Below are 13,077 nucleotides of genomic sequence, written 5' to 3'. Positions count from 1 at the left end.
GTACTGCTGGCAGTAGAAGCAGCTGCAAAGCAGCCAAAGCAGTGACCTTCATGTAGCTATTGCTGAGTGTTCACTGCCTGGAGCTGAATGACTCTTGTGCCCATTCCTTCCTTCCCTCCTGCACAGACTCTTCACACCAGCTTTGCTCCATGCCTGTGCTTACTTTTATTCTCTCTTCCTTGGTCTTCCTTTCATCTCTTTCAGTGTCTGATTTTTTTACCCTTTTTCCCGTTTAGTTCATCTGTCCGTACCCAGCCATCCATAAGTGGACCCAGATGGTGACCGCACTCAGTGCTCACCCCCTCAGCTGCCTTTTGTCTGCTCTCCCTCTCCAGACTCTCAGCTTTCCTAGCAAGTGATGTGTGATGCTCTCCACTTGTGCAGTGCATGCACAATAATGCCACCATCCAGACTGCTCCACTGGTCTATGCTAATTAATAAGACAATTAAGGGTGTATTGTTTTCAAAGTTTCTATTAATTCATTGTGAAACTATTTCAGTGTTATGGAGTATACTCTTGCCCTTGAAAAGAGTGTGAAGATATACAAATGTTTTTTAATTTACTGCCATCGTTCACTACTTTTAATAATGTCCCAGTCACAGTCTGTCATTTCCATCTCCTCTCTGAATGAATGTGCCTATTACTCCCACAATCTAATAGGAATATTAACAGGCTTCTCATAATATATTGCCCTTTCTGGGGCTATACATTTCTTCACTGTACTCTTCTTGAGATAAGAAGGGCAAAATTAAGCACAGTGTTCAAGTATGCAGTCTAGATCAATTAGCATTGCATATTTGCAGTCTATTTTTAATGTTGCTCAATATCCTGTTTGAATTTTTCTTAGCTTTACTGTGCGGAGGGTAGATGTTTCTCTGAGAATATATCATTCATATGATTTCCACTTAATCTGGGACAGGATGAATATTTGAGCCAATAACTCCTAAAATATGAAAGGAATTGGTAAAATACACCTGGGTACTGGGAAGGAGCACAAGAAACAGGGGAGAATTCTAAAAAGGACTAAAGAATTCTGAGCAGATTCTTGCCTGCAAGTGGGAATACACAAGTTGGCTTTAAAAAGTAAGCAAACACTGTAAAATATGTAGAGAAGCATCTGCGTTTCTAAAGAAGAGGAATATTGGGATAGATGCTGGAAAAAAAAGACAGAATTGAGAGAAATCAGAAAAGACAGGTGTGTTTGGCCTACTAGCCTTTTCTTCTTATTAGAATGTCTAATGTTCTTATGTTCATAACTTCTGCAATTCCCACTATCACAACAGCCCCACTTTGAGGAAGACTGGTCATCCCTCTGGACATCCCTTTAATGGATACTCTACTGGGAGTGACAGAGAGTGCTGCATCCAGCAAGCAGCCCCTTGTTCCCTTTGCTGCTGAGACTATAGGCCTGACTTCATAGTACACCTGGTTTCAGAGCTGTAAAGCTGCCAATATCAACATGGTTGTCACAATGGCCTTTAAAATACGTGACCAAGAAACCAAATGGAAGAGAAAACAAGAATGAATTGCGGGGGTGATGTTAGAGTGAATGTTTTCTGGGTTTGAAGCTTATATACATTACATTCACTGCCTAGTCTTTTCCATGCCATATATTTATCATCATTATTAGAGAAACGGTCTGTGTGAGGCAGAAGTAAATTTGTATCTGAAAAATATTTCTTTTATCCAATGTACCAAACCTTCCTTTCCCCCTTTAATTCCATTTCACCTGAAAGGCCTTTTAAGGCATTTTTTCCAATGTAGGTATCTTATTTTTCCTGAACTTCTTATTTTCTCAGATTTTTTTAGTAGTTTAATACCTTTTTATTTGGTTTTATACCTATGAACAAATGAATAGTGTTGTAATTGTCTTGGGATTTGCTTTCTCTTGGTTTCAGTTGAATGCTTTTGTCATTCCTCCTCTAACCTGTAAATGGTGAGTTCTTTGGAGCAGGTGTTTTTTTACTGAATATATGACGTGCTTAAGACTTATAGTAATCCATAGCATTATATATGCTTAGAGCAGTGGGATTCTCATCCCTAATAAAATTCATAGGAGTTGCAAGAACAGCAGCAATATAATAAATAAAACCTGGGAATGGTAGTATTCATTTCTCTCTTTTTCCTGTTCATGAAATACAGATGTGAAATCTGGCAAACTTTTTCACAGAATTCTGTCTTCTGAACTAAGTGGCTTCTGGTTTCCTAGGGTGGGTCTTCATATAGTTGCAGCAGTGAGAACATGTATAACACATGTTGATTTTAGCTTTAATGATGTATTATTCTGTGTTATTTATTCATCCTTAGCATGAGATATGATTGTCAGGAAGCAGTGCTTTCATTTGTTTGTAAGGTAAACATCTGGAGCAAGGCTCATCTTTAGTGAGGAGGGAGTCAGAGAGCCCCTACTGGACATACATAAAACCGTGGAGCTTGGTGGGATGCACCCATGAGTGCTTAGGGAGCTGGCTGATGTCATTTTGGAACCACTCTCGGTGGCTGGGTCACAATGATTGGGATAGATTCCTGAAGACTGGAAGAAAGCCAGCGTCAGTCCTATGTGCAAGAAGGGCAAGAAGGAAGATCCAGGCAACTGCAGTTCCTCCGATTTTAAATGTCTTATTGGTTTGTCTTTGTTGCTTGTCTTTGCTTGCTGCTCTAACACCTCAGCACTTGCAGTAGCTGGGTAAGGTAAAATTTGGCATCAATTGCATTCCTGATGGAAAACTGAGGCACAAAAGAGTAAGATTCACTACTTTTGGCTCATTAGTTTATAATCAGATTTTTCAGAGCACTTATTGTTATGTGGAACTGGTTATGTCCAAAACATTGTTTCTGTTGCCATTAGTAGGAGTGTCTGATCCTTGTTTCTGCCAGTCTGGTTGTGTGCTGCCCGGCTTGGAGCCAGAGGTGAGGAACACAGCTGGCATCACCTACACAATGTCTGGTTGGAATGACCTGACTGCCATGACACAAGAGCTCTGTGGCAGAGGCAGAGACAGCTGCAGAGTCTTCAGGCAGGGTTTGGCTGCCTTAACCTTTCTGTTGTGCCTCATTCTGCTCTAGTTCTGATATACCTAAAGGAGGATAACCCACCGTTGCCATCAGTTGCTTCATATGCTTGTGTGGTAGTAATTAGTGCAGTGGAACAAATGATTCCAGCTTGGCAGATAATCAGTCTTGGCAATGTGAGGCCATATGATCAAATTGTAGGGATTTTTGTTTGCTCAGAAAACCAGAAAATATTTAACTACAAAAAAAAAAAACCTTTAGAAGAATTATCTTAGCTCTTTCATTTTCCAGTCTTTGTGGATTTGAATTTTTAAACTTAGTGAAAACTTAGTTTTTCATTCTGGTCATGGAAAAATCAAACCTAGTTCTTAAGAAAGTAACAACAGTAATCCAAAATCCTCCATTCTTTAGAAACTGTAACTATATTTTTTCTTTTCATATTCTTTGTAAACCTTACAATAGTAGATTAGTACTTACTACACATACTTACATAGTACATTTGAATGTAAGCATGCCATTGTCATCCCTGTTCCTTAATTTATAATTCCTCTTCAAATAAATGTGTCTCATCTATAATAATGTTTAATTTAGTGATAAATTATGACATATGGAGAAGGTCTTAAAATGGCATACCAAAAACAACACGAAATCACTAATTGCTTGCCTCTTCCACTGGAAACTTACTTATTTATATCAAAGAAAGATCAGACCTTATTCAACTTCAAACCTTTTTTTTCTGAGATGAGAGAGTTTTACCTTGTTTAAATTATCAGCTACTCACAACTTGGTCTTACAGTATTATGCCATCCAAATTTTTCAGAGTTTTATATGTTGGTCATATCACTGACCAGAGCGAAACAACTGCACAGAATTATTTAGCAAATTGGTTCCAGAGTGTTTCAACTCCTGTTTCTTGAAGCAACACACTTCAAGAAGTGCTATATGTGCTATATGTCTATATGTGTATGTATAAATCTCAGAAAGTGGGGAAAATTGTTTGATGTGAATTGGTGTTTTTTAGATCTAAAGTCTGTTATTGCAGTTTTTTCTCTTTCCGTTTCTGTCTCTCTCTTCTGACTTTTTTATTTATCCAGTATCAGTGGTTAAAAAGAAGCAAAGAGTGAATACTACCCGTCAGTGAAGGACTGTCCAGTCTACCTGAGGAACAGAGAGGTGAAGAAATAGGTTAGATGGGTTGGGAGCTCCTTCAGCCTTTAAGTAATCTGCTGGGTTTGGGAGAAGCGCAATGGATGTGGTGAGTCAGTATGGGGATACACCCGGAAAGTCTGTACAGCGCTCTGTGAAGCCACGTTGTGTTTATGTGGATTGTGATGGAAAGAGCCAAGGCAGGCAGAGAGAGGGAGTAATTACCCCTGAGATTTCATATATATATATATTTGTGTGTGTGTGTGTGGTTTTTTTACCAAAGGGACCCTTGGGAACAGGCGAGGTCTGTGGAGTAGCACTGGAAGAGGGAAACACAAAACACCTTGAAAGACTGGATGTTTGCTGGAATCAGCAAAGAGAAGCTGATAAAACAGCGGAATTTCTTGATGCTTGGAGAGCCAAATAATTTAATTGGTTGAGTTTATGTAAGAAGCCTTAACTGTGTGTAATTGTGTACATGTGCCTGTGAGGGAGAGTGAAAGAAAGGTCATTTTGGCATGGGGTTCTGTGTGAGGAATAGAGCATGTAATTCCCACCTCTGTTATGTTTATTTGGGTCATTGTAAACTTGCTGTGTCATGGTAGCAGCAGGGCTTCTGCATCTGAAAAGGAGCCAGGTATTTCAAACAATATGAATGGAAAGCCAAACAAACCATCAAAGCATAAAAATGTACAAAATCAGAATGAGATCATCCCAGCTACATACCAGTAGCAATGAGAAGAAAACCTCAGGAAGCCTGAATTAGCAACATGTAACTTGTGCATGTAAACAATGGGAGAGATCCTTTACATAAAAGGTATTTTTTTAAATGTATCAGTAGCAATAAATAACAATACATGACACACTAGCAACAGTAAAGCTGTAAGACTAATTCTCATTCCACTCTATCTCTTCAGTTTTGATTTTGTCTTAACATTACAGAAAGGGTTTTATTTAAATTTTGATTTTTATTTTTCCTATCTGAAAGTGTAATTTTGCTAACCAGTGGAGCTACACCTCTGAGTTGGTATAATAGAGTGGGGAATTGTCCCTTGCGACAGAGGGGTTTTTTTCCTGAGAGGAAACATCAAAGATACTCAAAAGTTCAGGTTCAGCATAAAGCTACCTACTGTGCATCCTGGGGCTATGAGATATTTACTTTCTGATCTACGTGTGGGAATGCCAGACAAACAGGTGCTACTCACTCTTACATGATCTGAGCAGATTATATGACAGGCAACAAGTTAAGACAAGCAGACAGTTGGTGCACATTCGTTCATGAACAGACTGTAATACTGAATTGTGCCATGCTGCCAATGACCAAAGCTAGTCTATATGAATGAAAGGAGGAAAAAAAGGTTTAAAAAATAAGGTAAAAAAAATCAGAGTACAGCAGATTCTGTTATTAGTGAGCAAATGTAAAATAGGTCTAACCCCACTTAAGTTACTTTTAAAATAAGATTATTGCCACATCTTCCATATGCCTCCTCACTCCCCAAAATACACACCCAACAGGTAGGGTGATACTCTGGTTTCTACACATTTGCTGTAAATCTTTGACTTCAATAAGGTGAGTCATGGTGATGTCAGATGAAAATGGGTTTCAATATCTATACAAAATAAATAAAAAGCACCCTGGCTCCCTGTCTGGCCCTGAGGACAGAGCACAGAGCATGGCTTACATACATATGGCTAAAGTTTCTCTTCACTGAAACATGTCAGCCTTGCCTGTATTGCATATTGGGAACCATCCCAGGCTTGCCTTACCCTCCAAACCATGCTGAGGTGTTGCCTGAAAGAGTGATAGTTCCCCTGACTCAAATCAGTGCCAAAGTGTGCACTGGCAATTAAATACTGTGGACAGTTGCATGCCATAGTGTCCTGGCCCTGTTCAGTTTACCAGACCATATCTGCAAAAGAAGCCTCTGGCACAATTAAACTGATAAGAGCTGTAACTCTGGATCGGATACCAATTAGCTGGATCTTTATATGACCAACCGTAGAGTGAAGGGAGTTGATGGTAATCCTTTCAGTCTAAATATCATAATAATAATAGTGGTGTTCTGGAATAAATACTATACCTCAAACACTGTAATGTTCAACTATGCCATATCTCCATACTCTATTAGAAAAGTACATATTCAGTGACTGTTTCCTATATTTATTGTTCTTGTTTCCTCACTTCCCATGGCCAGTTCTCTTCCATAGAATTGCAACTACTGTTTATTAGTAAGTATTTCCTATGGTTGTATGACGTAAGTTCAACCAGTTTCTCTAGCAAAAAAACAATGACAGTGCCTTTTTATTTTTTAGTCTTTCCTTGCTTCCAAGACAGACGTCTCTGGGCTTACATTACAAACATACATAAGAAGGACTTTTCAACTGCTTTCATCCTTATTCCAAAGCTATGAGACACAAGGCAGCTCTAGCTAAGTAGAAACTTTCCACTTCAGCAGTCCATTCAGTGTAATAAAGTTGTAAGTCAATACATTCTTCATCAGAAAAAGAAGACAGTTGGACTATGGAACCCCATGGTTCAGAAAAAAATTTTCGAGACTGAATATCCAATACCTTTACTTTGCCTCTGGGAATGCATATATATTAGTGTAGCAAGGCATCTTTATGTTCAGCCTACACCACTGCAACAATCACATGTAGAGGACTTTCAGGTAAAAAAATAAATCAGAGTCTATGGGACACCTGCATTACTTTCAAACCTTATGCCAGGAAACAAAGATATGTCCAAAGCAGAATCTGTAAAAGATGCTTCTTTGTTCTGATTTTTCTTTTGGAAGCTAAGTAGAAGTGGAAAGTACATTGGAATGTATTGAGATAGGGGCAGGGAGAGGATGCAACTTGATTATTGCATCTTCTCTTCTTTTTTTAAACTCTTAATACGTAAGATAATCACTTATTCTGATTCCACACACATTTGCCCTCACATTTGGTGAAGGCAAATCTATTTGGATGCTGATGCCAATGAAGCCTGTATTTGTGTGTCATGTATCAGAATCACAGCAATGTGGAATTGAAGGCTTATCTGCCACTGGTGCTAAGAAGGAGGCTTTATATAGCATATAAGGCTTTTACAAGCTACCTGAGAAACTGAACACATAGTTTTAGAGTTTGGAAAGAACAAAGATAATCTCCTTTGGAAATGATTTGTTAGAGTCTATTGCCACTAATAGAAAGCTTATGGGAAAACTTAAAAAGCACAAGACTGATAACCCATAGATACAGAGAAAGAAAATTTAGTGTTAATATTCTTTTCACTACATGTTTTTTTAATAATTAAGCTTTGAAAATAATTTTTCTGTAAAAGGGTTGCCCTTGTAGGATCTTAACTTGACCTGTTTGGAATCAAATCTCTGTGACTTACTAAGAGAAAAATGAAATGAATTGCTGGTCCTAAATAATAAGCAAAAAATCCTTAGGGCCTTTTCTTCCCTCTGGGTATCTATTCTGAGCATTCTTAGTAGAAATTAGTGACATTAGTGATTAATAACTGACAATCTACTTAGAACAATGCTTTAAAACCTGCCACATTAGTTTCAGGCTTGAAATTCTTAAAATAGAAAGATTTCTAAAGTGATGTGTTCTCAGATCAAACACCTGCCTTTCACAGGACAGAAGGAGCTTTGCTGAACATTGAAAGATGCAAGAAGTACTCTTAATCAATGATATAATATTTCTTCTGATAGTGGAAATGGTCCCTGAACACCTTTATAAGAGGAATAAGGAATAATTGGATAATTTTTTTAAAAATACCTTTTTAATAATTGCAGTAGTTTAATGAACTCTGTTTTAGTTCCAAATGCATTTCTGCTAATGTTTGTTTAATATTACCTTCACAATGGTTTTGTGCTCTTCTTCATCTCCCTGAGAAAGTTATTTTAAAGTTTAAATGGAAGTAGTTACACTGTTCGTGTTTAGGTTTAATTTCAAAATCTATTGCGTATTTGGACATTTGAATGACTCCTTCAAGAAATTAAAGACTGCTCTTTGAGACTACATTCACTGTCTGAGGGGAGATCCATATTTTATGTAGAAAATGGAGAAGTTAGCTTGATTATTTTTTACCTCACTTACAGCTTCCTAGCTTTACTGTGGTCTTCAAGCAGATTGTTTCCCTATAAAAGCCGTAAGTTTTTAATTACATGACCAAAAGATATTAAAATATTAAAAGCAAAAGAAAAGTATTCTTAGAAACTTCCCACTGTCTATCAGTCAAGTTTTTTACAGTTTCTCATTTTTAAGAGGCAAGGAGAATGTCCATTAAAATTATAAAACTGGTGTTTCCCAACCTTTGATCATTCATAATTTCTGCCAGTCCTGTAATGTGGTTACTGAATTGTCTGATCTAGAGGGAGTGAAGGAAACAAATTACTGCTAGTTTCCAAGACAATGGGGAGAGGAGGAATTCTTGCATGGAAGCACACTCTTTTTTCATACACTGTTCTCTCATCTCATAAGAGATATCTTCCTGTGTGACTATTCATGGAAAGATTTTTAAAATGCTTTCTTTGTCGTATTTGATGGCAGAAGGCGAGTGGGAAAGGGTGAGGCCCCAAAATCTTACTTTTAAATAAGAAATGCAGATGGAAATAATTGAGTGGAGAGAGGTATTACTTAACTCTTTTTTAGTTCTTTCCTTTTCCCTACATTTTGATTCATTGACTTTCTTTATTGATAATTTCTTCTAGCTTTTTGTTGCTAATGATAGCCATTACCCTCTCCTGCTCTCCTGGCAGCAACTTACAGTAAGAACATACATAGGATTTCCTTGGCTGTAACCAAGAATACACCTGCATGAACGGCATGGCCATTTTAAAATTGTCTACAATCCATTGTAACTTCAAATCAGATGGAGAGAATTAATCCCTACGGAAAAAGCATTTTCCTGGAACTCTTTCCCATAAATTTTGGCCCATTTTTTAAAAGATCTGAACAGCTACAACAGTCATCATCTTTGACTGATTTACAAAAACCCAACAACTGTAGCTGTAGCTTTTGAGCTCTTCTTTACTTACTAGATGGGAGCTAAGCTCTCTTGAAAATGTGACATCAAGATTATAACAAGATTTTATAAAAAATAAATTCTGAATTGCAATTGTTTAAGGATCTCTAGTTTCTGACTTCAAGAGTTATCTGTTAGTGTTTGAGACTGACATCTGTATTGGAGAACAGAAAGCTGGAAAAGGCCTTATATGAAGAGGAATTTCCACTGAATAAATCAGAACTAATATTAATTGCTTTTCCAGTTACAAGAACAATATTTCCTCAAAAAGGCTTTTCTTTTAAACAGGGCTTCACGTTACTACTCCCCCACACCAAAAGAAATATTTGAAATGTTTCCAGAAAGAACAGGTGTATGCTAAAGGCTTCATAGCATCAGCTTTCAGCATGTAAACTGTGTTCTCTCAATGAGACTAATCACATGATACCAGGCATAATAGTGATACTGGGACCCACTTGGGCTGGCAAAACTGAATAGAAATCAGACCGATCACTTGATTGGGACTTGTTCCAATTTTATTTGGATGAAAATCAACTTTCTCATAAGCATTCCCCTTCATTCTCTATCTCTCCCCTCCAATCCTATTCTCTCTGAAAAAAAAAAAAAAGAGACTAATAATCAAATCACTTATTTAATTACATTTTTAGGCATCCAAAAGAGATTTTTTTGTAACTCTTTTTTTCTCTTTTTCTTTTGGACAACCTCACTGGTGGAACTTGTAATAGAAATGCTACTTCATCTCTGTGCAGGACTGGTTTCTGTTATCTGTTTTTACCGATGAGCCTAAGTTTGTAGGCTTCAGGACTTCTAATATCTTAAAACTGAGATATTCTGCTCTGTGTGAACTCAAGGATACTATGCTGGTGATATCAGTCTAGGGGTTGGCCATACTGTCCTAAGCTCTAAAGGTCCTGGCTCCTCTGCTGTTGCCAACTTTATGCCTTCCACAGAGATGTCTGCATCTGTGTGTTGCGATATCTGTGTAACTGGAAGCATTCAGCAATCCGGTAGGATGAAAGCTTCAATATAAATGTAAATTATTATTATTCTTCAGCAAATTAACCCAATATTAAAATACAAGGGGTTGTATTTGCAAAATACAATATGGGAGAGAGACTTATAAAACCCATTTCCAGTCCATATAGTCTGTTAATGGGATTGTATATTTAGACCTAACAGACGAGTTTAAGAATTACCTTGTACTGTTGGTGCATGAGGCAAATATAAAATGTGGCATGAAAGTTGGCATGATATATGAAACCTAGTGAGCTTGGAAAAGAGGTGTCCATGGACCTACCTTCCCACCCGCTACCCCAAATACTGCAGCTTTGACATTTTCTTCTGTCTCGAAAGTAGTTCAAGAATAAGAGCATATCAAAAGTTGAAAGAGGCTGATAACCCAAACCTACAACGAAGCCTGCAATAGGAAGCAGAGGTGCAAACTTTATCTGTGTGTGTGACGAAGTTTTAGACAACAAGGAGGAAAAGAGCAAAATACGCTTATTCTTGTGACAGCCTGAAGATGTTATTCATGGCAATGCTGTAATCCTGGTAACAGCAGCTTATGTTGTCCAAAATACTTTCTCATCCTCATGCTTTCTGACTTCTCTCTGTAATAATTTGCCATTAGCAGGTCCTAAAAAGGGAGTAAACAAATTCAGCTGTCAACAAATACAGGTTCTGATTGCCAGTGTCTTCAGGAGTTTTTGACAATTTTGAATTATCAGAGGAAAAGAAGCTTTGCTTTGTGAGCTGATAAAACCCTGTTTGAATAAGCTTAGTCTTTGATGAAGAGTACTACTAAGCTCTTGTCTAGGCCCTGAGGGCCCCAACAGCCCTGGTAGCTCCGCCTGGCCTCTCCCTGGGCCCTCCCCCCGCCAATGGGCCCAGCACTGTGGAGCCTGACCCCCAGGCAGTGTAGTACCTTGCTCCCATGGTGGGTGCTATGGAACACTACAGCCAACCTCCAGAGCAGGGGTCATAGCCCTGAAGGCTTCTCTAACACCCTGTGTGCCCACAACAACCTCTGCACTCTTTAGTGGTGACTGAGTTGGCTATGGGGACCTTTTAGTCAGATGTCCCTACCCTTTGCAACTCTTAGTTCACAGTGCTAACTGTAGACTGGTCACCCTGAAACGGGTGACCCTGGCCTTCTGAACACTGTCAGCACTGTGTTGAAGCATGGACTATATCAGGACTAGAATGTAATAAATTCTTAAATAAAGTAAAAAAATGCAAATGGCAAACAGGCATCATTCAGAAGCACTGCTATAAGAATGGTGGCTGTACATACTGACTTGTAGCAATAACGTGCTGATTGTGTGTTTAAGTCACCAGACAGGTCTAAGTCTACTAATAGGCGAGGATGAATGACAGATAACTGTGTTCCAAGAAGATACAAAACCTTGAGAATAACCTATCTCTTTTGGGGTGCACCTCCATGCCTTAGCACCTTGTCATATTGGAGTTCCCAGTTTAGGATTAGGGGATGTGGATCACGTTTGAGGTGGACAGTCTCACTGTTGTTCGTGTGCTTCAACCTCTCATGAATATGGAGTGGTTATGGACATGTTGCACTGTTCTGTTCAGGATGTTCTGTGCAGATCCAGATGTGTAGCTAAGCCTGAATGTTGTTTAGCACATCACAGGAAGAAGTGTGCTTGATGGGGATTGATTCCTCAGCCTTACCTGATAGCTGGTGTAGGAGGGATAAAACCATAAAATGATGAAGGGCCTTGAGGGGAAGCCGTATGAAGAGTGTCTGAACTCACTTGGTCTGTTCAGTTTGGAGAAGAGAGACTGAGAGGAGACCTCATCGCGGTCTACAACTTCCTTGTGAGGGGAAGAGGAGGGGCAGGCACTGATCTCTTCTCTTTGGTGACCAGTGACAGAACCCAAGGGAACGGCCTGAAGTTGTGTCAGGGGAGGTTTGGGTTGGATATTAGAAAAGGATTCTTCACTCAGAAGGTGGTTGTGCACTGGAACAGATTCCCCAGGGAATTGGTCAGAGCACCAAGCCTGACAGAGTTCAAGAAGCATTCGGATGATATTACCAGGGACGTGGTGTAACTCTTGGGGATGGTCCTGTGCAGGGCTAAGAGTTGAACTCAATGATCCTTGCGGGTCCCTTCCAACTTGACATATTCTATGATTCTGTGATTCTGTGATTCTGTGATTGCTAGCTCCTCAATGTTCATGCAGGAGGGAAGAGACATCTTCTTTGTGCATGTTTGCATTTATATGGGCCTAAGATAGTATGATATGGGCAAATCAGTGCGTCCCGCAGCAGAAGAACCCAAACTGACCTGGAGCTGCCAGGACCATGAGGCAAAGCATAAGACTTGTTTGAGCATGAGCAAGTACTAGAAGTAGAAATGATGTGATTGGCACAACGCTCCGGTGAGTGAGTCTTGCTGAGTGGCCATCCCAGTGCAGTGATAAAGCTTCCCCACCACAGTTGATATGTTTGGATGGTGCTGTGCACCTTTTGTTTACCAGATGTAGGCAATGCTAGCAGAGGGTGTGCCAAGTTCAATGTACAAGGGAGTAGCAAAATGTATACTGTACTGCTTTTGGCTGCAGTGGGGTCAGTTTTCTTCTTAACAGCTTGTATGGAGCTATATTTTGGGTTTGTGACCAAAACAGTGCTGTTAACACACTGATGTTTTATCTGTAGCTGAGCAGTGCTTGCACAGCATGATGGCCTTCTCTGTTTCTCATGCTACCTCACCAGTGAGTAAGCTGGAAGTGCACAAGGAGTTGGGAGGGGACACAGCGAGTACAGCTGATTAAAAGGATATCCCAGACCATATGGTGTCATGCTCAGCAATGAAATTTGAGAGGGAAGTTTGCCAGGGCTGCTGTTGCTTTGGGGGCTGGCTGCTCATTGATCTGGTGGTGA

General features: G+C 39.3%; 1 protein-coding gene across 13 annotated transcripts in view; it reads left to right on the top strand.

Annotated features, from left to right (window-relative positions):
- The window catches only part of MYT1L (myelin transcription factor 1 like), a 322,542-nt gene that overhangs the window by 132,651 nt on the left and 176,814 nt on the right, over nt 1-13,077 (top strand). Inside the window, exon 3 of one of the 13 annotated variants that reach the window (XM_032682429.1) lies at nt 4,108-4,198. The exons of the other annotated variants lie outside the window; for them this stretch is intronic. The gene's annotated coding sequence lies outside the window, so the exon portion shown is untranslated. The remainder of the gene's footprint in view (nt 1-4,107; nt 4,199-13,077) is intronic. 13 annotated transcript variants of the gene reach the window in all.

Source organism: Chiroxiphia lanceolata, chromosome 3 (genome assembly GCF_009829145.1).
Source record: "Chiroxiphia lanceolata isolate bChiLan1 chromosome 3, bChiLan1.pri, whole genome shotgun sequence".
NCBI classification, from domain to species: domain Eukaryota; kingdom Metazoa; phylum Chordata; class Aves; order Passeriformes; family Pipridae; genus Chiroxiphia; species Chiroxiphia lanceolata.
Note: the sequence above shows the minus strand (reverse complement) of the source record. Positions and strands in the feature narration are given on the sequence as shown.